Raw genomic sequence first — 23,677 nt, forward strand, 5'->3', positions numbered from 1 at the left:
CGATACGTCGGCCACGTCACTGCCAATTCAACGAATGGTGACATGGCAATATTACTCATCCAACTAAACCACATAAAAATTAAATATTTTGGCAAAAAATTGGTTTGATTCAAAAAAATGGTTATAAAAGATACCAAATATGCTAGAACGGGTTAAATGTGCCGATTTTAAAAGTTCGGATATAACTGACAAAACTTGTAAAAACTTGATATTTTCTGTTGATTAAGTCTGTTATTTATAGTATAAAATTTTATTTTTTTTAGTTATATTGTGCCCAGCCTCAAATTAGGGCCTGACTTCATCACTGATTAGCGATATAAAAGTTTTAATTATTGTTTATTTTTTATCATTAAATATTTATACATGACTAACGCCTCATTGGTTTGATGCACGAATGACGTGGCGCAATCATTGTGTTGTATAATTATTCATAATAAATAATATGATCACCAATTTATGTCATGCCAATCCTTTAATAAATTATAGTAGATTTATATTTATTTTGTCTATTTAATGTTAAAGAAATTTTTAGGTAGACTCACTATATCATGTAATTCGTGAACTAGCCTATCACATTTCGACACGTCATTAAAATAGTGGCACTGTCGTAATTTTGTATATTATTTTTTTACAATTTTAAATAACAATATTATGATATTGCCATTATTTTAATGACGTGTCTTAATGTGATAGGTTTAGTATGCGGATGACGTGGTAGACTGAGTCTACCTAAGAATTTCTCCTTAAAGAAATTCTTACTCTCCATTCTAAATTTATATAATATTTTTATCTTTTTAATTAAATTATAGACAACCATTTATTACTTAAATAATTAATTGTTATACATACTCTCATTATTTATAGTAGTACGCATTAAATAAATATACTTTATAAATGTTTTAATTGTTTTTTAAATGCCATATTGATATTTATTTAATATATTAGTAATTTTTAGTTTAAAATTAAAAAATACTACTATATTAAATAAAGAACAGCATGGTATTTTTTTAAATTAAAATATTTATAAACTAATTTTTTTAATATTTTTATCCGTTAACGTCTATTAATTTTGGATGGAGAATGTATCATTTTATAAATTATGTTAAAGTATTAATAATTTCTTAAAATATAATTAAGCGATAAAAAGTTGGCTTATTTTTTTATTAAAAATAAAAATAAAATATTACAAAAGGAAATTCTACTATAGACTAATATTATTATAGATTCATCTTTATGAATCATTGTTAATATCATTAGCATTAGCATTAGCATTAGCATTCAGCATCCTTCCTGTTCTGCCTATCAAAGAAAACATTTGCCTTCTATCAGCCCACTTTCTTTCAATCTACATTTTACCATTATCTGGAGAAAGGAAAAGATTCAAATAACTAAAAAACAAATCAAAATAAAGTTTAGTTGAAGATAAGATTTTTCAGGTGAACTAACATTCTGAATTGGGCATTAAATAATAGAGTATATAAGGAGCTATCATAATCAAAAGTTGCTGATTAGGGGCCTATGTAGATATATGTACAAACACAAAAACCTTTTGAAATGTAAATGTCATTAGACAAAGCCATGCATTGTTTGTGGCAAATGGGTCCTAGAGTTATAAAAGAAATTTAAAAAAAAATTGTTTTTGATTGATAACATGTAGTAGCAATTGAATTAGATTGAGAAAAAGGCATGGACGAAAGGGCTATTTTAATATATAAATTTATATCACAAAAGTAAATAAATTTAATTTGATCAATTCAGCTTAAGTTGATCAAAAATATTTTAAAATTAGGCCAAGTAGATTCTAATCAAGCTAGTTTCAAAAAAAAAAGATTCTAATCGAGCTGGGGAAAAAACTTGGATTCAGTTGACCAAAAGTTATAAAGTTTTAAGCTTATTTGATTTTAACTATGGGTGTTCAAAAATCAAACCAAAAATATTTTAGGATTGAATTATCATCATTCTCATGAATTTAGATTCAAATTATTATTTCCTTCTTATTTTTTGAAGAATCGCTATTTTCCTATTGATTTTTATATTTTATATAACTGAAAACCTCCTTATAAAAGGAGTGTTAGTAAAAAAAATTAAACTATAAAGGATTAAAATAAAATTCATGGATAAAATAGTATTTCAAACTTAAACTCATGGAAGTAATAATAACCTTAAATTTTATTCAGTTTAATGCTATAAAAAAATTTAGTTGTTTAGTATGGATTGATTTAGGCCAAATGCTGTAAAAAGACCAAATCTTTTATGAAAGTTTCACAAGAATCCTGACCTTTCAATTTTGGCGATTTTGGCCATAAACGGATAATTTTATTTCAATTTTATCCAGTCCGCAATTGACACATGCTTGTGCTTCTGTGGTGTCTACGTGGCGTGCCACACTATATGCCACTGTGGCAATTATCAGGTTAAAAGAGCATTTAAGTTTTTAATGTTTAAAAAAATTACCAATTTTATACTTACAAATTTTTTAACATATTTAACCTTATTTTTCATTTAAATATTAATATTTAAAATTAAAAAATTAAAAAATAAATCAAAACCTAATTAAACACTTCGAACCCCGATTAAATCAATCGAACTATTTAATTTTATTAAAAATTAAATTAATCAAACTAATTTTTTGCACTTAATAAAATATAAATAAGCGTAATGAAAACCTAATTAAATACCACCGACACTGCTTTTTGGCCGCCTCTCCCGTTTTCCGACCGTCCCATTCTATGTGCCAATTTTAAAAAAAAATTAAAAAAATTAATTTTTTTTCTTCGAAAAACGAAGGAGCTGCAGCTCCTCGTTGTTCCTCGTTTTTGGAGCAGCAGAACCTCAGGCGAGGAGCTGCTGCTCCTCAAGTGAGGATCAAATCTGCTCCGGAAAAAAAAATTAATATTGTCAGGAAAAAAAATTATTCGCGATGGGACGGAATGATTATTTAATTAGTTTTACTATATATTTTTATTTTTTATAGATAAAATAAAATAAAGAAAAGGGTGAAAATATAAAAAGTTTATAAACATAAAATTGATAAATATTATAAAAGTTAAGTTGAAACAATTTAAATTTTGAAGGTGTGAATATTTTTTTTTATAAATAAGAATTTATTTGAACCTTTTATCTTGTATTCGGTTAGGTGGCAATCGCGTGGCAATGCATTTTCGGCGCCACATAAGCACAAGCATGTGCCAATTAAAGATTGTACAAAATTGAAACAAAATTATCTATTTTTGGCCAAAATCGACAAAATTGAAAGGTCGGAACTTTTGTGAAACATTCATAAAAGGTTTGACCTTTTTACAGCATTTGGCCATTGATTTATAAATTAAAGTTCATTTAATTTTTTATGTAAATCTAACAAAAGTATCAAATCAATTCGAACTAAAAAAAACTAAGATAATCATCATGTTCAATTCAGTTTGAAACTTTTTACATTTTCATAATTTTGGTTAGTTTAGTTGTTATTTTTTAAAACAACGTTTAATTTGGTTCGAAAATAATGTACTCTCCTAATCTTAATGGATAAAATTGAATCGAATTGATTCTGCCATATAAATTTAAGAACTGAAATAAAATATTGGCTAAAATAGCATGTGTAAATGTCATTAAGGAAGGCTCATCTTTATGTGGCATGTGCTTGAGAGATAGCTTTTAGTCATTCAAAATCATTGTAGTGAAGATGAACAACAAAATGACTGAGAAAGTTTAATAGAAATTCTTTAAAGAAAATGAAATGTATCCATCCTGTAGTATGTATGGTCCAAAAGTTGTTGCCAAATTTTGTAGCTTCTTGGTACTTCGCCATTTCTTGCTCGAGTGGTTACCAAGTTATGGGATCTTCCTTCTGGTGTTGGGGGTCCTTAAAGCCCTTATTTAATGAGGCACAAAGATTGAAAATGAAATGCTACAATTGACATAAAGTTGTTCAAAATAATTGCTAAATTATTGATATTGTAAAAACATTATTGTTTAGTATGACAAATTATTACTTAAAGCCGGGTTCGTAAAGGATAAGTAAACTCAACCGATTAAATATTTTTTAATATTATTCATTTACTATCGACCGGTATAGAAGAAATGGCTTAATACATAGTTTGACCCCTGAACTTGTACCCTTTTATCCATCTAACCTCTAAACTTAACGTCTCACCAATCGAACCTCTGAACTTGTTAAACAATCCAATTTAACCCCTAAACTTGATAAATACGTAAATATTGAACCCTTCCGTGCCACCTGTCACTTGAAACATTCTAGAAGAAATTGTGTACGGAGGGGTTCAATGTTTATGCTTTTATCAAATTCAGGGGTCAAATCGGATTATTTGACAAGTTCAGAGGTTCGATAGAGGAGACGTTATATTTAGGGGTTAGATAGGTAAAAGGGTACAAGTTCAGGGGTCAAACTATGTATTCAGCCTAGAAGAAATTAGTTGGTTTTGTGTGCATCTTTCAAGAACCTTAACAATTCATACTAAAATTTATCTGCTATAATATTTTTTTTTCTTCAGCAATTTATATTATTTTAATTATCAAAATGAATATTTTCAGCATATTCATATTCATAAACTATGTAAACATATTACATCCATGACTTATGTAATACTTACAAAATACATCCATATATATATATTTAAAAATAATAAAATACATAATAAGTTTTAATAATAAGACCGAATGTATTATTTCAGCTCGGTTATAATTTCATATGTATATTTAATTACAGTTTATTTTTTTTGTTTTTTGATAATTTTACAGTTTAGTTTAAAAGGTAAAATAACCCCAGTGATCTAACTTGGGGCATCAAAAAAGAAGTGTAGCTACAAACTAGTGAAAGCCAAAGAGAAAATCCGAATTAAGTTGAATTAGCTGGAACAATCTTTACGAATGCTAATCAAGTGGTTCCTGTAATTACACACCATTAATACAAACTTTTATTTGTGGACAAATTGGCCCTTGCCTTCAATAAATTTGTACCCATATGTCTGACCACTTGACAGCATGTCTTCGACCATGATTTGATATTGATGGCTCGGAGGTATAATATAGTTCTAGGGAATCATTCAAATTTTTGGATATGTAAAGGCCAATTTACACTTAGGGTCCTCAACTTATTTCTCTCTTTCATGATTAGTCTTTTTTCAATTTGTAACAATAAATTTTTTCAATTTAATTGCATCAATTTTTAGACTAAAAATAAGCTGAATTTAACTCGACAAAGTTAGCTGAATCAATTGCATCAATTTTTTTAGACTGTGTGCAACGTTGAATTTAACACTAAATATAATTTAATGCCAAAATTCGACAATACTTATATTAAAATTTTACGAGCGTTCTATTTTGTTTTTTTTTTATTTGGATAGTACAAAATAAAGCCTAACCATTTTTTAAATTCAAAATTTTGCGTTTTTTTATCAATTACAACTAAATTTTTTAATTTTTACAATTACATATCCAATTTGAAAGCTATTTTTGCAATCATGGCCAAAATTTTAAACTTTATTTTTTAAAATCTAAACTTTTTAATTTTAATTAATTGTGAACAAAAGTTTATATAAACCTTTTTTAGAAATTAGACAATTTTTTAAATTTGGTCGCAATTGATAGAAGATCCAAAAGTTTGGATTAAAAAAAAAACTCAAAGTCTTGATTACAATTGAAAAAAAAAGTTTCCAAATTGAATGTAATTGTAAAAATTAAAAAATTTGATCCTAATTAATTGAAAATGTAAAATTTTGAATTTAAAAAATAATTAAGCCTGCAAATAATTAGTAGTAAGTGATTTATAAGATGTGCAATGTGAGGAGAGGCTCTACATATCTTCCATGCATATGATGATCGCATGTGATATGAGGCAGGCAAAATGATTTGCATGAGTCTCTCACAAGTTAAGAAACCTAATAAAAACTACTATAAAAAGCAAGAAACAAATTCACCTTTTCAATCTCACTAACTAATGGTGTTTAATTAAGAATGTGATGCAATTGACATTAATTAATATAAAAGGAAATGTGGTTATGTTTCTCCAAAGGACGTTTATGAAGCTTGTTCAACCATGGAAAGTCTAAGGGACCCTCAAAGATTTTATCACGATATAGCTTTTATTCCAAATATTACCTATTTCTGTTCATTCAATGGATTCAGACCGGACATTAAATTTAATTTTTATTAATATATTTTTAAATTTGATTTTAATGGATTCATATTTAATATTTAGAGAAAATTAAGATAAATACTCTATTTTTAAAAATAATTTGATTTCCTACTTTAATAAGAAAAAGATAAAGAAAATACCTCACTTTTTTTATTATAATTTACTGAAATAGTACATGTTTTTACATTTTTACCTGTCAAGTTTTGATTTTCTTTTCATATTTTTTATTTATGAATAATTTTTTTTTAATTTCACAAAATATCTTTTTGGTTTTCAATTTCGATTTTTGGTTTTTTGGTTCGGTCGACCGAACCGACCGATTGCACAACCCTATTTTCAGTTTTTAATAGTATTTTTTTATAGATTTTTTTTCTGGATTTTTTTTATTTTTTTATAGTGTAACAATAGTGTATATATAGTGTTTTTATAGTGCAAGATTAGTTTATATATAGTGTTAATTGTTTTGTAGATTTTCTTTCTGGAATTTTTTTTATTCTTTATAGTGTATATATAGTGTTTAAATGGTGTTTTTATAGTTTAAAATTAGTGTGTATATATAGTATATTTATAGTGTATTTATGGCATTTTGTAATGTTTTTTGTGGACACCTGTTGACAAAAATGCTCACGCAATAATGCCAACTCGTAGTAATCCGGAAGTCGGATGTCGATCCCACGAAGACAAGGGGTTTAAAGTGAATGAAATTGACTTTGATTTTCAATTCGGAAAGCAAAGAGTAGTTGGATTTTTGATTAAAAACAGCGGAACTAAAATTAAACAAACACTGATTAGACTAAGAAGCAATTAAGAATTAAACGATTAATTGATTAACGGATTAAAAACGATAATTAAAAGCGCCTAAGGGTTGCTAATCATGCCATCGAGATTCCTAGGTAATAGGTCGGGTATATGGGTGTTGGTTCGGGTTGAGCCGTTCTAAAGTATCTAAATCCGCTCTCTCGAGCCGGAAATTGACGAATCGACAATTGATTAATGAGTCGAAATCCAAATCACTCTCGCACAAGTGGATGTCGACTACAACAATCAATCCGATTAATCCGCAACTCAAACAACCGCTAAATCCCCAAATCACTCTCGCGCATTTAGGTCTTAAGCTTATGTTTAACAAGGTCTATTCAATTAGCTTAACTCTCGTCCTCACTAATCAAACACAAATCATCAAATAAGGAGCTAACTTATTTCAAGCATTAAGATCATTGAACACAACAAAACCCTAACCCATACAACCCTAACCAATCATCTAACAATCATACATAGCAATCATAAACAACCCCTAGACTAGGAGTTTAGCTACTCATGATTAAAGTAAAAACAACAACTAAGCAATAGTAAATCATCATAATAAAAGTGAGAAAGCTTACCTCAAATAACAATGAAGAACAATAAAGCATGAACAAGATAATGAAGATTCAATAACTAAGCTTGTATTAAAGATGAATTCAAAACCCAAAATCTGGAAATAAAAGCTTCAAAATCCTTAACAATGGAGGAATCTCCAAGAACAAGTCACCAACTAAGGGAATAATTGCTAGAGTAATAAATGTTGCTACAAAAGAGGCTTACCCTAAAATGTGACATAAGGTGTCCTAATATAGTAAAGCCCAAAAAGGAAATAAAAAACATCCTATTACAAGCTTGTTTGTCCAAAAGTGGAAGTGGGCCAAGAGAGCACAAGACCCAAAGCTGATTTGAAATGCTGAATTCTGGCCCTTCTCGATCGAGAAGCTTCATTAAAGTCAGCTTCTCGATCGAGAAGCTTGATGTCCAAAATCCCTGCCGAATTTTGCTCTTCTTCTCGATCGAGAAGCAAGGTGAAATTGTGCTTCTCGATCGAGACCATGCAGGAGAAAGGCTTCTTTGATCTTTTCTTCGCCCTTTGCTTCAATCTCTCTCTCGACTTCCACATATCATCGATTCTTTGCTCTTTTGGACTCAAAACCCTTCACATACGCTTCGTTCATCCTGAAACAGTAAAACACGTAATAAGCGATATAATCACTCGAAACATGCAACAAAAGTATACAAAGCGATGCGAAAGAGACTCGTAATATAGGAGTATTTTACTCCTATCAAACCTCCTCACACTAAACCTTGCTTGTCCTCAAGCAAGAAATGCATTAAACCACAACTAACTTAGAGACATTGGCAAGGTTGAACACACATCAATATTCATACTCCCATTACCAAATTGTACAAATGCAAATGTCTAATGTCAACAACTATAATCAATGCGAACAAATGAGCAATGCAATTTGTAATGACATAATGCGAAGGCAAAGAGAACACAATTGCATTAGTTTAACATTAATCTTGAACACTCAAGCCATCACCATCGTTTACGGGACATGCGATTATTTGGTTAAGCAACAATGTAGGGCAAGTCATGGCAATAATCAAACATAAACAATTGAACCTAGGCATCAAAATCCTCACTAGGTATCACTCTAACACACAAGTGTTTAGATAAGAAAATTAAGCACACAAACACGGAATTCCCATAGGTTTGCTCATAGTCCTAAACTCCACTACTTAGCTCGGTGATCAACAATTATCTCATGGGCTTGCACGGGTTGTAAGGTGGCCAAGGTCGGGGTAGATCAAAGTTGATATTTTAGGCTAAAACTTGACTTGAAACTAGTTAAAACATTAATAAGAACTTGGGCTAGCTTGGACTTTTTATATTTTTGAACTCTTTTTGAACGCTTAACTCAATCTCATGCCTTTATATTATTTTCTTTTCTTTTCCTTTCTTTCTTTCTCTTTTTGGATTTTTCTTTTCTTTGCATATTTTTATATTTTTCTTTCTTCTTCTTTCTTAGGCACTAATTTCACTTTTAGTTCAAGTTCACTCTTCTTTATGTTCATCAAGCTATTACCCTCTCCTCCTCACACTAGTTGTCAAGTCAAGTTGGGTGAATGAAAGTGGAAGATTAAGAAAGGGATTGTGTTGTTAGCATGGTAATATCAACAAAGGTCTAAGCTCAAAATTGGCTATCTAAAGGTTAAAGGTAGGCTTTTTAAGCGGTCTCTAGAATGGTTACACCTAATGCCATAGTCATTTAATTATCAATCACTCAACAATGCAATTTTGAATGGACACCGAGCAAATTCTAGGAATTCCGGACAAGGCAACACTCACAAAGACAAGTAGGCTCGAAATAACTCAATATGAAAAATGTGGTGTTATGCCTATTGTTCAATCCCTATGTTTTCATGCCAATTATGCCCAAATTATGCCAACACAAATTTTTCACAATTTCGCACATCATGCAACCGTATTAAGTTTAAACCATCACATCCAAAGATTAATAACTAAAGATCAATTTAAACACTATCCCTTCACACATGTCATATCGAATTACATCCATTAAGCAAGCATTCAATCATAGTTGTTAAATCTAAACAAATGCATTATGGCAATAAGGCACAAGAGATAATACACATTGATATGGTTCAACACGTTGCCAAGTGACTAATTTTCATTTTCGATTCATTTCACATGCTTAGTACAAGAGCTTTAGTGGAGGCGACACGACAACCTAACTAAACTCTAGCAACTAAAATTAACAAAAATAAAACACAACATAAAGCAATAAAAGATAGAAACGAGATACAATTTCGCTACCCTCCTCAAACTATTTCTAGCTTAGTCCCTTAAGCAAGAAATAAAATAAAACAAGAAATTGTAAGAGATAGGGTTAGAAAATGCAAATCTCGCTAGTCGAACGCCGGGGGTTCGGGGGATGGAGTAGGTGACGGGTAGTGGGGCCCTCCTTGGGCATTGAAGTATGCTTGCAATTTTTCCGCTTCCCTTCTTTGCCTATGACGGAGCCGCTTCATTTCATATCTAGTTTCGTTCCAAATTCTCCTTTGCTCCGCCATAAATTGGCGTTGTTCATCCTCAAAGCTACTTCCCCCATGTGAGCTAGTGGCCCATGGTTGGCCCCATTGGGCCCCTTCTTCTTGAACCTCCGGTTCCGCCGTTGCTTTCTCTCTTCTTCTTACCGGCTCCTTTTCTCTTCTAGGTGCCGGTTGTTCTTGATCAAGCTCTTGATCACCCTCCTCGCCATGCTCTTCTTCTCCACCTTGACCTCCGAATTCCGCTTGTCTCGCCGCTTCTTGCCCGTGCGCCTTTAGCCATGGGCCTCGTTTGAAATAGGGAACAACATTCCCTTTGTGAACATACCCGGCCTTGTCAAGATGCTTGATATCAATGGAGCGAGACGGTATCGGTGTGAGTCCTTCGAACTTCTCGTTGGGGACACCAAATTCTTTTGCTATTCGGGTGACCAACCATCCAAAACCGAGCTTTGTGCCCGCCTCCGGAACATCGAGAAAAGTGGTAATTAGGCGGTTGGCGGAGTCAATCCGATAATCGGCCACCTCGGGATGCATCATAGCATTCATCATCACAACCTCGGTTTCCCCCACCTTGTTGTACTCGTGACGCCCCCCGAAAGTATGGCCAAGCCATTTCACCGCCACCACAAGAGCGGTGTCCTTGATGTCGTTCACCTTGGCCGTCTTCGCTTGATAGCCCTCCAAATCCGATACCTCTTTCCACACCCCTTTGTAGTCAAATTGCCTCGGGTTGGTGCGCAATCCATCCGCCTTCATTCCGTGCTTCCTTTTTAGAGCGGATACCCCTAATTCGTATTCCACTCCAAACAACCTTACGATTAACGAATTGGAGTACCCTTCCTCTAATTTAAGACTTGTGAAAAACTCCCAAGTCAATTCCTCATACCCCACCTCCGGCGCTTTAGCAAGTGTGAGCACACCCAACGGCTCCAAGAATTGCTCCACTTCTTCGATCAACCCCAAACGGCCCATATCTTCCCAATTAATTTGATAGGGAATGGCGAATTTTTGGCTCTTCAATTCTAGGAAACGCTTGCCTTCTTCGTCGGAGCGGATCTCGAAAGGTGCTTCATATTTCCTTGTGAGGGAACCCGGTGTGTTGGGTCCCACAACCGATGCACCGGAGGCGGTCTTCTTCTTTCCTCGGAGAGGTCTCGGAACGGGGGTGGGTGCGGTGGCGGCGGACTTTCCTTTGCTTGCCCTTGAGGTTCCGGCCATGATAACTATAGGCAAAAGGGTGGGTAAATATGTGTTTAGGTTGAAGTTTGGTGGTTGTTTAGGTGGTGAAAGGGGGTGGCCGAATTTTTGCTTGAAGAGAGAAGAAGTTATGGTGTTTTGCTTGTAATGGGAAAGATGAAGGAAGAAGATGAAGTGTAGGGGTGTTTTAAAGATGGAAATTCAATTTTGAATTTTGAATATTCCTTGAAAATGACATTCCCTTTCTTGTGCTTTGTGTTTGATGTATCCAATGGCCTAGAATGAACCACCTCACACCCCCATGTGCAAATGTTGGACCTAGGGAAGCAAAAATTGGCAAAAAATTCGAAATTCAAATTCAGATTCTTCATGCTTCTCGATCGAGAAGCACCATTTAAACTAGCTTCTCGATCGAGAAGCTCCTTGAAGAAATTCCCTGCCAATTTTCCCTTCTCTTCTCGATCGAGAAGCATAGGCAAAAATGGCTTCTCGATCGAGAAGCCCCTGATTTCTGCACAACTTCTTTCAAAACTTCATTAAGTCTTGTTCAATGCTTCCCAACTCAAATGAGCCCCGTGTTTTTCTATTTTCTACACATCAACAACATGAACACCCCGGCATTAAAGAGAACAAACGATATAAACAAAACTAAACTAATTCAAACCAAATGAAAATTTCCCAACGTAAATAACTAAAACGAAAGAAATAAGTAAAAAGAAGGAAAAACTAACCGCTTGGGAATGCCTCCCAAGTGCGCTTGTTTTAAGTCAAAAGCTCGACCGTTCTTGCTTGTAGAACTCATGAGGCGGGGTCGAGATAACATTGTTCCCCCTTTTGATCCGTTAAAGGCCCCAAGTAAGGCTTGCAACGGTGTCCGTTGACCTTAAACGTTTCACCTCCTTGATTCTCCAACTCAATGGCACCATGATTCGCCACACTCCGAATCTTAAATGGTCCACTCCATCGGGACTTAAGCTTTCCCGGAAACAATCTCAACCTCGAATTATACACCAATACATACGTTCCAACTTCGAAAGTTTTAGGGGAAATGTGGGCATCGTGCCACCGCTTGGTCTTCTCCTTGTAAAGCTTCGCATTCTCATATGCCAAGAACCGGAATTCCTCCAATTCATTCAATTGCAACAAGCGTTTTTCCCCCGCCGCTTTTAGATCAAAATTCAACTTTTTAATCGCCCAATAGGCCCGGTGCTCTAATTCCAAGGGTAGATGACATGCTTTCCCATACACAATGCGATAAGGGGTCATACCTAATGGCGTTTTGAATGCCGTGCGATATGCCCATAATGCATCGTCAAGCTTCAAACTCCAATCCTTGCGAGTCCCATTCACCGTCTTCTCCAATATTCGCTTCAACTCCCGGTTAGAGACCTCAACTTGCCCACTTGTTTGCGGATGATAGGGGGTAGCAACCCGGTGATACACATTGTACTTCTTCATTAATGCATCGAATTGCCGGTTGCAAAAATGAGATCCACCGTCGCTAATAATAACTCGTGGGGTGCCGAACCGATTCATCAACCTCTTGAGGAACTTCAAAACTACCTTGGCGTCATTGGTAGGTAGAGCTTCCGCTTCCACCCATTTCGATACGTAACATACGCCAACTAAAATATATAAGTTCCCATGCGACATCGGAAAGGGACCCATGAAGTCAATCCCCCAAACATCGAAGATCTCTACCTCTTGTACCGAAGTTAACGGCATCTCATCCCTTTTAGAAATGTTCCCAACCCGTTGGCACCTATCACAATGGCTCACAAAGTCCTTAGCATCACGGAATAAGGTAGGCCAAAAGAATCCGCTCTCCAATACCTTAGCGGCGGTCCTCGCCACTCCATAATGACCGGCGTAATCGGATGTATGACAAGCCTCCAAGATGGGCATCATTTCCTTCAAAGCGACGCAACGCCGCAACATTCCGTCTCCACATTCCTTAAACAAATACGGCTCATCCCAAAGAAACCTCTTAGCATCGGAAAGGAACTTCTTCCTTTGATGGTGCGTCAAATCCGGAGGCATTACCTTAGATGAAAGGAAATTAGCAATGTCGGCATACCATGGAGTTTCCAATTCCCGGATCACCATAAGCGTTTCGTCCGGAAACCACTCGTTGATTTCCATACCGAGAGGAATTGGCTCCGGATTCTCGAATCTTGACAAATGGTCCGCCACCACATTCTCCGTGCCCTTTTTATCCCGAATCTCGATGTCGAATTCTTGCATTAGGAGGATCCATCGGATTAGTCTTGGCTTGGCATCTTGCTTGGTAAAGAGGTATTTCAAAGCGGCATGGTCGGTGTAGATGATACACTTGGACCCAAGCAAGTATTGCCGAAATTTATCCAAAGCAAAAACTACCGCCAACATTTCCTTTTCGGTAGTGGTGTAGTTGAGTTGGGCCCCCGCCATTGTCCGACTTGCATAATAGATCACATGCACTTTCTTGTCCTTCCGTTGACCCAATACACATCCCAAGGCTTGATCGCTTGCATCACACATAAGCTCAAAAGGCAAGTTCCAATCCGGAGATGAAATAATAGGAGCGGTCACAAGGGCCTCCTTCAATTTCTCAAAAGCCTCTTGACACTCCTTGGTGAACTCAAATGGGGCATCCTTTACTAGCAAACTCGTTAATGGCCTCGCAATGGATGAGAAATCCTTGATGAACCGGCGATAGAAACCCGCGTGGCCCAAAAATGCCCGGACTCCTTTAACCGTCACCGGAGCCACCAACTTCTCTATAACCTCTGTCTTTGCCCTATCTACCTCAATACCCGCTTCCGAGATTCTATGCCCGAGCACAATTCCCTCTTCTACCATGAAATGGCATTTCTCCCAATTAAGCACCAAGTTGGTCTCCTCACACCGTGCTAGAACACGCTCAAGATTCGCCAAACAACCATCAAACGAGTCACCAAAAACGGAGAAATCGTCCATGAATACCTCCATTATATCTTCCACCATATCATTGAATATCGAGGTCATGCATCTTTGAAATGTGGCGGGTGCGTTGCATAAACCGAAGGGCATTCGTCGGTACGCAAAAGTACCATAGGGACATGTGAACGTTGTTTTCTCTTGGTCATCCGGAAAGATCAAGATTTGGTTGTAGCCGGAATATCCATCGAGAAAGCAATAGTACTTGTGACCCGCCACCCTTTCAAGCATTTGATCGATGAATGGTAGCGGGTAGTGGTCCTTCCGAGTCTCCGCGTTCAACCTTCGATAGTCAATACAAACTCTCCACCCGGTAACCGTGCGTGTAGAGATTTGTTCCCCTTTCTCGTTCTCCACTACCGTCATTCCTCCCTTCTTAGGCACACATTGAACCGGACTAACCCAACCACTATCGGAGATCGGATAAATAATCCCGGCATCTAGAAGCTTTACTATTTCCTTGTGCACAACCTCCTTCATATTAGGGTTCAATCTTCTTTGCCTTTGAGTACAAGGCTTGGCTTCATCCTCAAGGTGGATCTTGTGCATCACCACTTGAGGACTTATGCCACGAATGTCGGAGATTTGCCACCCCATGGCTAACACATGCCCTTTCACCACTTGCACAACCCTCTTTTCTTGTTCCGTAGAAAGCTTGTTGGAGATGATTATCGGTAGGGTTTCATTCTCCCCCACAAAAGTATACCGGAGATGAGCCGGAAGCGGCTTCATTTCAACAATTGGTGGTAACTCGGAGGATGGAGGAGTCACACCATCGTTCTTGCTCAAATTCTCCGGCTTAGGTTCATCATCTTCGGTGTATGCATCACTAAGATCATCGGAATGGAAGACAACCTTTGAAACTTGCGACATCTTCCCCCTTCCTGAGCTTCTCGATCGAGAAGTGGACTGGGAGTTGCTTCTCGATCGAGAAGCTCTTGGTTGGAAATCTCTGCCAATTTCACCTCTTCTTCTCGATCGAGAAGCAAGGTGTAATTGTGCTTCTCGATCGAGAAGCTCCTTGTCATAGGTGAAATTGTCAAATTTTTCCAACGTTCCCCGGTTGAATGCTTCCACGTTTTCCTCGACTTGATCCCTCACAACTTCATCTACCAAATCAACCCTCATACACTCTTCTTCCTCGATGGTACTCCTCATTGCTTTCTTCATATCGAACTCAACCGTTTCCTCATCGATTCGCAAGGTCAATTTTCCTCCATGCACATCAATCAAAGCTCTCCCGGTGTTCATAAAGGGCCGCCCTAAGATCATTGGGCATTCCTTATCCACCGCATAATCCAAGATCACAAAATCAACCGGGAATATGAACTTATCCACTTTCACAAGCACATCCTCAACAATCCCATACGGCCTCTTCAATGAATGATCCGCTAGTTGGAGTACCATCGAGGTGCTCTTCACGGTTTGATCTCCACATAATTCCCTGAAAAGAGTTAGAGGCATAAGATTAATGCTAGCACCAAGATCACATAAGCAATTTATAGAACTCATAGTGCCAATAGTGCAAGGTATAGAAAAACTCCCTGGGTCCTTCAACTTAGCCGGTAAATCATTCAAAATGATTGAGCTACAAACTTCCGGAATGGGAACCGTTGCACCACTATCCCAACTCCGTTTGTTGGTAATGATATCCTTCAAGAATTTGGCATATTGCGGCATCTCCCGGAGTGCATCCGCCAAGCTAAGGTTAATTTGCAATTTCTTGAAAATCTCAAGGAACTTATGAAACTTTTCGTTCCCTTGAGCCTTCCTTAACCGGCTTGGAAATGGAACCGGTGGTACAAACGGTGGTGGCGGTGGCGGTCTCACATAAGGCTCTTCCACCTCAATAGCCACCTCCTCACGCTCCTTTGGTATTTCTTGGCTTGAGCTTGCTATATCAATCACAATTTGGGGTTCATCTTCCTCCACAACATGCTTCTTCCCATTTGCTTTTTCAAGGTTTCTCCCACTTCGGAGCTCTACCGCCTTAACATGTTCCCTAGGATTATTTTCCGTCGTGGATGGCAACCCTCCTTGAGTTCTACCTTGAAGTGAGATAGCCATTTGCGAAATTTGAGTTTCCAAATGGTGAATAGTGGAAGCTTGGTTCTTCTCCCTTTGCTCCATTTTCTCTAATTTCTCAAGCACCTTGGCAAGCACATTTCCCTCATCCGTATTCCGTGGTTGTTGAAAACCGGGAGGATGTTGTGGTCTTCCACCGTAATTGTTCCCATGGTTTGGGTTTCCTTGATAGTGACCTTGTTGTTGTGGAGGCCTATTATTGCTTTGAAAGCTTGAACCCGCTTGATTTGACCCTTGAGCATTGCCTTGCCCCTCTTGATTTCTCCACCCGAAGTTTGGATGATTCCTCCACCCGGGATTGTAGGTGTTGGAATAAGGATCATTTGCTTGTCTTTGACCCCCGACATAGTTTACTTGCTCACTCAAAGCTTGCCCCGTAACTAGACATTCTCCCCCCGAATGGTTGAAATCACCACAAAACTCACATCCGACTTGAACATAAGCCACCGGAGCATTTCTAGGCGCAACTTGTTTTTTCAAAGCATCCAATTGTGCTTGGAGTGAAGCATTTTTTTCCTTGATAGCCTCCATCTCTCTAACTTGGTCAAGCGTCATTACCGACTTTTGGCTAGCCGGTGCCCTTCTTTCCGTGGGTCCCCATGTGCTACTAACCATGGCCAACTTTTCTACCAACTCAAGAGCCTCTTCATACGTCTTTTGCATCAAAGACCCCCCCGAAGCCGCATCAATAGTCGCTCTAGTGGTGACATTCGTTGCATCATAGAAAATCTGAATCACATGCTCCTTGTTAAGCTTATGATGGGGAACACTCCTTTGTAAATCCTTAAAACGCTCCCAAGCTTCATACAGCGACTCCCCGTCGAATTGCACAAACTCAAGAATGTCTTTGGTTAGCTTCGTTGTCTTGCCATGTGGAAAGTACTTGTTAAGGAAAGCTTGAGCCAACTCCCTCCAAGTATGGATCGATTCATTGGGTAGAGATTGAAGCCACAAACTAGCCTTATCCCTCAAAGAAAAAGGGAACATCCGGAGCTTGATTTGGTCCGCGGTTATCCCATGAAGCTTGAACGTGTTAAGGACCCCCAAGAACTTGGCTATATGGGCATTTGGGTCCTCATGCTTCAACCCAAAGAAAGCACAACGGTTCTCCAAGAGTTGGATAGTACTCGGCTTGATCTCAAAAGTTGCCGCTTGAACCGGCATAGCAAAACATCCAAACGTGGCATTATCCACATCCGGCAAGAAGAACTCGCCCAAAGTTTGCCTTGGTTGATTTTGCACTTGCGGTTGCACTCGAGGGCGAACCTCCCTTGGTCGCTCTTGTTGCCTTTGTTGATTCACATTCTCAAGTGGAGGAGGGGGTGGGTATTGTTGTTCCCCTTCGTCCACTAGAGGATTGAATCCTTCCTCTACCTCATAACCATGTCCGTCACCCTCCATAACTAAAGGAATCCGGGCTCTTCTTCTCACTCCTCTTTCGTAACTACCGAGATCCTCTTGAAAAGGTTCTAGCGGGAAATTAGCACGCCGTGTATTATGCATACACAAAGGGTAAATTCCTACACAAACAACGACAAGAGAACCGAGCGTAAATCACGAAAACGCAAGAATGAACAATAAAAGTAAAAACAGAAATTAACGCTAACTCGACCGAAATTCAAAATACTTTCAATCAATTAAACGCAACCTAGTCCCCGGCAACGGCGCCAAAAACTTGTTGATTCAAAAATGCTCACGCAATAATGCCAACTCGTAGTAATCCGGAAGTCGGATGTCGATCCCACGAAGACAAGGGGTTTAAAGTGAATGAAATTGACTTTGATTTTCAATTCGGAAAGCAAAGAGTAGTTGGATTTTTGATTAAAAACAGCGGAACTAAAATTAAACAAACACTGATTAGACTAAGAAGCAATTAAGAATTAAACGATTAATTGATTAACGGATTAAAAACGATAATTAAAAGCGCCTAAGGGTTGCTAATCATGCCATCGAGATTCCTAGGTAATAGGTCGGGTATATGGGTGTTGGTTCGGGTTGAGCCGTTCTAAAGTATCTAAATCCGCTCTCTCGAGCCGGAAATTGACGAATCGACAATTGATTAATGAGTCGAAATCCAAATCACTCTCGCACAAGTGGATGTCGACTACAACAATCAATCCGATTAATCCGCAACTCAAACAACCGCTAAATCCCCAAATCACTCTCGCGCATTTAGGTCTTAAGCTTATGTTTAACAAGGTCTATTCAATTAGCTTAACTCTCGTCCTCACTAATCAAACACAAATCATCAAATAAGGAGCTAACTTATTTCAAGCATTAAGATCATTGAACACAACAAAACCCTAACCCATACAACCCTAACCAATCATCTAACAATCATACATAGCAATCATAAACAACCCCTAGACTAGGAGTTTAGCTACTCATGATTAAAGTAAAAACAACAACTAAGCAATAGTAAATCATCATAATAAAAGTGAGAAAGCTTACCTCAAATAACAATGAAGAACAATAAAGCATGAACAAGATAATGAAGATTCAATAACTAAGCTTGTATTAAAGATGAATTCAAAACCCAAAATCTGGAAATAAAAGCTTCAAAATCCTTAACAATGGAGGAATCTCCAAGAACAAGTCACCAACTAAGGGAATAATTGCTAGAGTAATAAATGTTGCTACAAAAGAGGCTTACCCTAAAATGTGACATAAGGTGTCCTAATATAGTAAAGCCCAAAAAGGAAATAAAAAACATCCTATTACAAGCTTGTTTGTCCAAAAGTGGAAGTGGGCCAAGAGAGCACAAGACCCAAAGCTGATTTGAAATGCTGAATTCTGGCCCTTCTCGATCGAGAAGCTTCATTAAAGTCAGCTTCTCGATCGAGAAGCTTGATGTCCAAAATCCCTGCCGAATTTTGCTCTTCTTCTCGATCGAGAAGCAAGGTGAAATTGTGCTTCTCGATCGAGACCATGCAGGAGAAAGGCTTCTTTGATCTTTTCTTCGCCCTTTGCTTCAATCTCTCTCTCGACTTCCACATATCATCGATTCTTTGCTCTTTTGGACTCAAAACCCTTCACATACGCTTCGTTCATCCTGAAACAGTAAAACACGTAATAAGCGATATAATCACTCGAAACATGCAACAAAAGTATACAAAGCGATGCGAAAGAGACTCGTAATATAGGAGTATTTTACTCCTATCAACACCATGAAACACTGCAAATACACCATAAACATTGCAAATACACCATAAACATTGTAAATGCAGCATAAATGTACTAAAAACGGCAGAAATATACTATAAATAACAAAAAATACACTAAAACGTAAATATATTACTCCCTCCGTCCCACAAAGATAGACCACCTTTCTATTTTGGATGTCCCAAATTATAGGCCACCTTCTATTTTTGGTTAATAATTTTAAACTTAAAAGTCTTACTTACCCCTAATAAATATACATTGTTATCTTCAACTTAATTAATTACTCCATATTTCAATATGGAATAAATGTCATTTTTTAATACCAATGCAAAATACATCAATACAAAAATTAGTCATCAATACTTATTGAAAAAATTATTCAAGGCTAAAAATGGAAAAGTACATAAATAAACTAATTTTAACTAATCTAACTACTTTTTTCTTAATTCCCGTGTTTGTCCAAACGGCCTATCTTTGTGGGACGGAGGGAGTATAAAATTACTAAAAATGCACCATAAATCAATTTGTTCTTTACAAAATCAGTACCAATAAATAAATCTATGAATAAGAGAAAGATAAAATAAATAATTATATGAATAATAGAATAATTTTATAGACAAAATTATAGATCTACAATAATTTATTTACAAACTATTTACATCATTATAAAAAAACCTAAAAAATTACATAAATCTAAAAACGAGTCGAGAAATTCATAACGCGAATGGAAGAGACGAATGAACTAGCGCGAACGAAAAAGACGAACGGAAAAATAACTGGAAACGACGAAAAATCCATCAGAAGTAAACGAACGGAAGCGCGAACGGAAAAACAAACGGAAAAGACGAACAAAAAATTAGCCGGAGGAGACAAACTGAAAATCAAACGGAAAAAAAAAAGAAGAAGAAAAGAAGAGAGAACTTTGAAAGAGAAGAGAGAAAAAAATGGTTATGTATAAATTAACCTAAAATGAGATAAAACATCTTTATACTGTGGGTTTTTTTGGTAAATAAATTAGTTTATTTGATAAAACATCTGGTTATCATATGAGTATCATTATATTATCATAACACTGCAGAAAAAATAATTTTTTTATTAAAAAACAGCTTCTGCTTATCATACGAGTATCGCTATATTGTAATGTTGTTATCATAACAACGCAGAAAAAATTATGCAAAAAATAGTGTTTGATTACCATACTTTTATCATAAAATTATCAATGTCGTTATCATGACATTATCATATGATACTGAGATGATAATGTCATGATAATATCTATGATAATATTATGATAACATCTATGATAATATTATGATAAAATAGTGTCTGATTATCATGTCAGTATCACTATATTATTATGTAGTTATCATAACAGTGCAGTATGATAACTAGATGATAATGAAGTATCATAAGGTTATGATAATTGTATGTTAACCTACGTAAAAAATAAATTATAGAAGGATTTATGATAACCAGATGATAACGGGGTAAAATCATAAATATTTTGATACCCAGAGTAAAAATATAAATCTGAAAAAAACAAAAGGTATTTTCAGTAACTTTTCCGTGTTGAGGTAAAAAGTGCAACTATTTTTATTTTTGGATTAAATACCTGAATTTTTTTAATATTTATTGGAAGGCTATTCACCAAACAAATCTATTACCTGTTTTTAATTTATATATTAAATTTAGTATTTAATAAATTTATATATTAAATTTATACACGATCAATTGATTTTTTTTAGGCTTATAGAAATTTAATTAAATACAAAAACTTAAATTAACGCGTACGCACATATACACTTACTATTTCTATTCATACCAAATTTAATAAAAATATATTACCAAATTTGATTTAAGCCGACCGCAAACACATTGTGTCAACTTTTTTTCAAAAAAATTATATTTTAAAATATTTTTTAGTTTAATTTTTATTATAATTTTAAAAAATAATATTTTTCTAAATTTAATTTTTTTGGTGGATGAAGTTGATTTCAGTATATTTTGATGGATCTTATATTATTATATTTATGGAATGTGGATTTTAAGTAACTCTGAGTGGTTTTTAAGCAATTTTTATAGAATATTTTAAGCGAACTTAGATAATTTTAGGTAATTTTTAGTGAATTTCATGATAATTTGAGAAGAATTGAAACTCACTAGTTTTTTTGAAATTATCAAATTATTATGAAACTCACTACAAATTTCAGGTTTTACTAATTGTTTTACTAAGAACCCACTAAAATCTAGAAACTCACTAAATATAATTTTTATTGAACCTCACTATAACCGGATCATTTGTACCTTTTGATGGTTCAAAATGATAATTATAATTTTTATTAACTTTTAGGGTAAAAATAATACGGTTTTACGAACTTGTATTTATTTAATATTTTATGCCAGGTTGAGTTGTTGATTTGATCCTTTGTAAAAAACAAAAGTTAGAAAAACGTTTAATTTTTTTTCGGAGGAATTGCAATTTTTTTTAAATAGAATTATGAAGACATAAGTACAAGTAATGAAAGTCATATCACAAAGAGTACAATATAATTTTTCAAATTTGAACTAACAAATAATAAACTACCATTCACGATAAGCAAAAAATAAATCAAAAAAAGAGAAAAATCTAGACATAGATCTTGTAAACTTAATACAACAAAGACCGTTGAGCGAAGTACTAGGATAATTTTTTTTTTTCGATTTTAAAAACAATCTACTCTATCCGACAAAGTCTAGTATTTTCGATTTTCATCTTCAATAAAATTTTAAAAATATAGATATATAAACCTTTCCATTTTTATATCTACGAGAACATGGATCTAAAATTCGAACGGACGGTAAACATTCTTGAGCAGTCTAAAACATCGGCTTAAAGAGGTGCAAAAAGACCTAAATATTTATTCAAACAAAATAGAAACCCAAAACAAATAAAAGAAAACACCTTAAAAAGGATTTACTGAAACAAGAGAAGTAGATCTACAATTAATAATATTATGAGCGGAGATAAAATAGTTTTTCGGTTAATCAAAAAAATTATCTCCTCTCAGCTTTAAAAAGATGAAAAAAAAATATTTTTTTATAGAGAGAAGGGAGAGCACAATTTTAAAGAAAGACTTTTAAAATATTTAGCTTTGATTTGCAATTAGTTACACCGACAGGGAGATGTGTTGGTGCTGGCGAGTAGAGCTGGTCATGGGTCGGGTCAATCCTTAAACCCGCCCGGAACCAGTCCAGTCAAATTAGATCCGAAATCGATCAAATTCAAAATTGGACCAAAATCGGCCCGAAAATATGGAGAGACCGGTTTTGGACCGGTTTCAAATGTTTTGAATAATAAACCGGCGGTTTCGGGTTGGAATATACATCTGGTTATCATAAATCCTTTTGTAATTATATTTTTGCGCACGTTATCATCCAATTATCATAATCTTATCATATTTCATTATCATCTAGGTATCTTACTGCAGTGTTATGATAACAACATAATAATATACTGATACTGAGATGATAATCAGATACTGTTTTATCATAACATAATCATAGATATTATCATAACATTATCATATTTCATTATCATCTAGTTATCTTACTGCAGTGTTATGATAACAACATGATAATATACTGATACTGACATGATAATCAAATATTGTTTTATCATAACATAATCATAGATATTATCATAACATTATCATCTTGATACCATAAATATCATCTCGGTATCATATGATAATGTTATGATAACGAAATATGATAATATTATGATAACGATTTTATAATCAAACATTATTTTATGCAGAATTTTTTTCCCCGCAATGTTATGATAACTACATGATAATACAGTGATACTCATATGATAATCAGAGGCTGTTTTTTTATAAAAAAAATAATTTTTTCTGCAGTGTTATGATAATGTGATGATAATGCAGTGATACTCATATGATAATCAGATGCTGTTTTGTTTGCAGAAAATCGTTTTTTTCATCATAAAATCGTTTTTCATGCAGCTTTTTAGATCTAAAATTGAAAAAAATCAAGATTAATTTATTTAGATCTTAAAGTTAAAATGAATTGTATTTATCACCACGAATTAAGAAAAAAATCGCTAAAATCAAATATGAAAGAACGGCGGAGCGACGACGAAACGATGGCGGAGCGACAACGGATCGATGAAGGAACGATGATGAAAAAAAGAATAAAAATGAAGAAGAAAAGAAGAAGAAGAAGAAGAAGAAGAAGAAGAAG

The sequence above is a fragment of the Mercurialis annua genome, linkage group LG2 (genome assembly GCF_937616625.2).
Source record: "Mercurialis annua linkage group LG2, ddMerAnnu1.2, whole genome shotgun sequence".
In the NCBI taxonomy this organism is placed as follows: domain Eukaryota; kingdom Viridiplantae; phylum Streptophyta; class Magnoliopsida; order Malpighiales; family Euphorbiaceae; genus Mercurialis; species Mercurialis annua.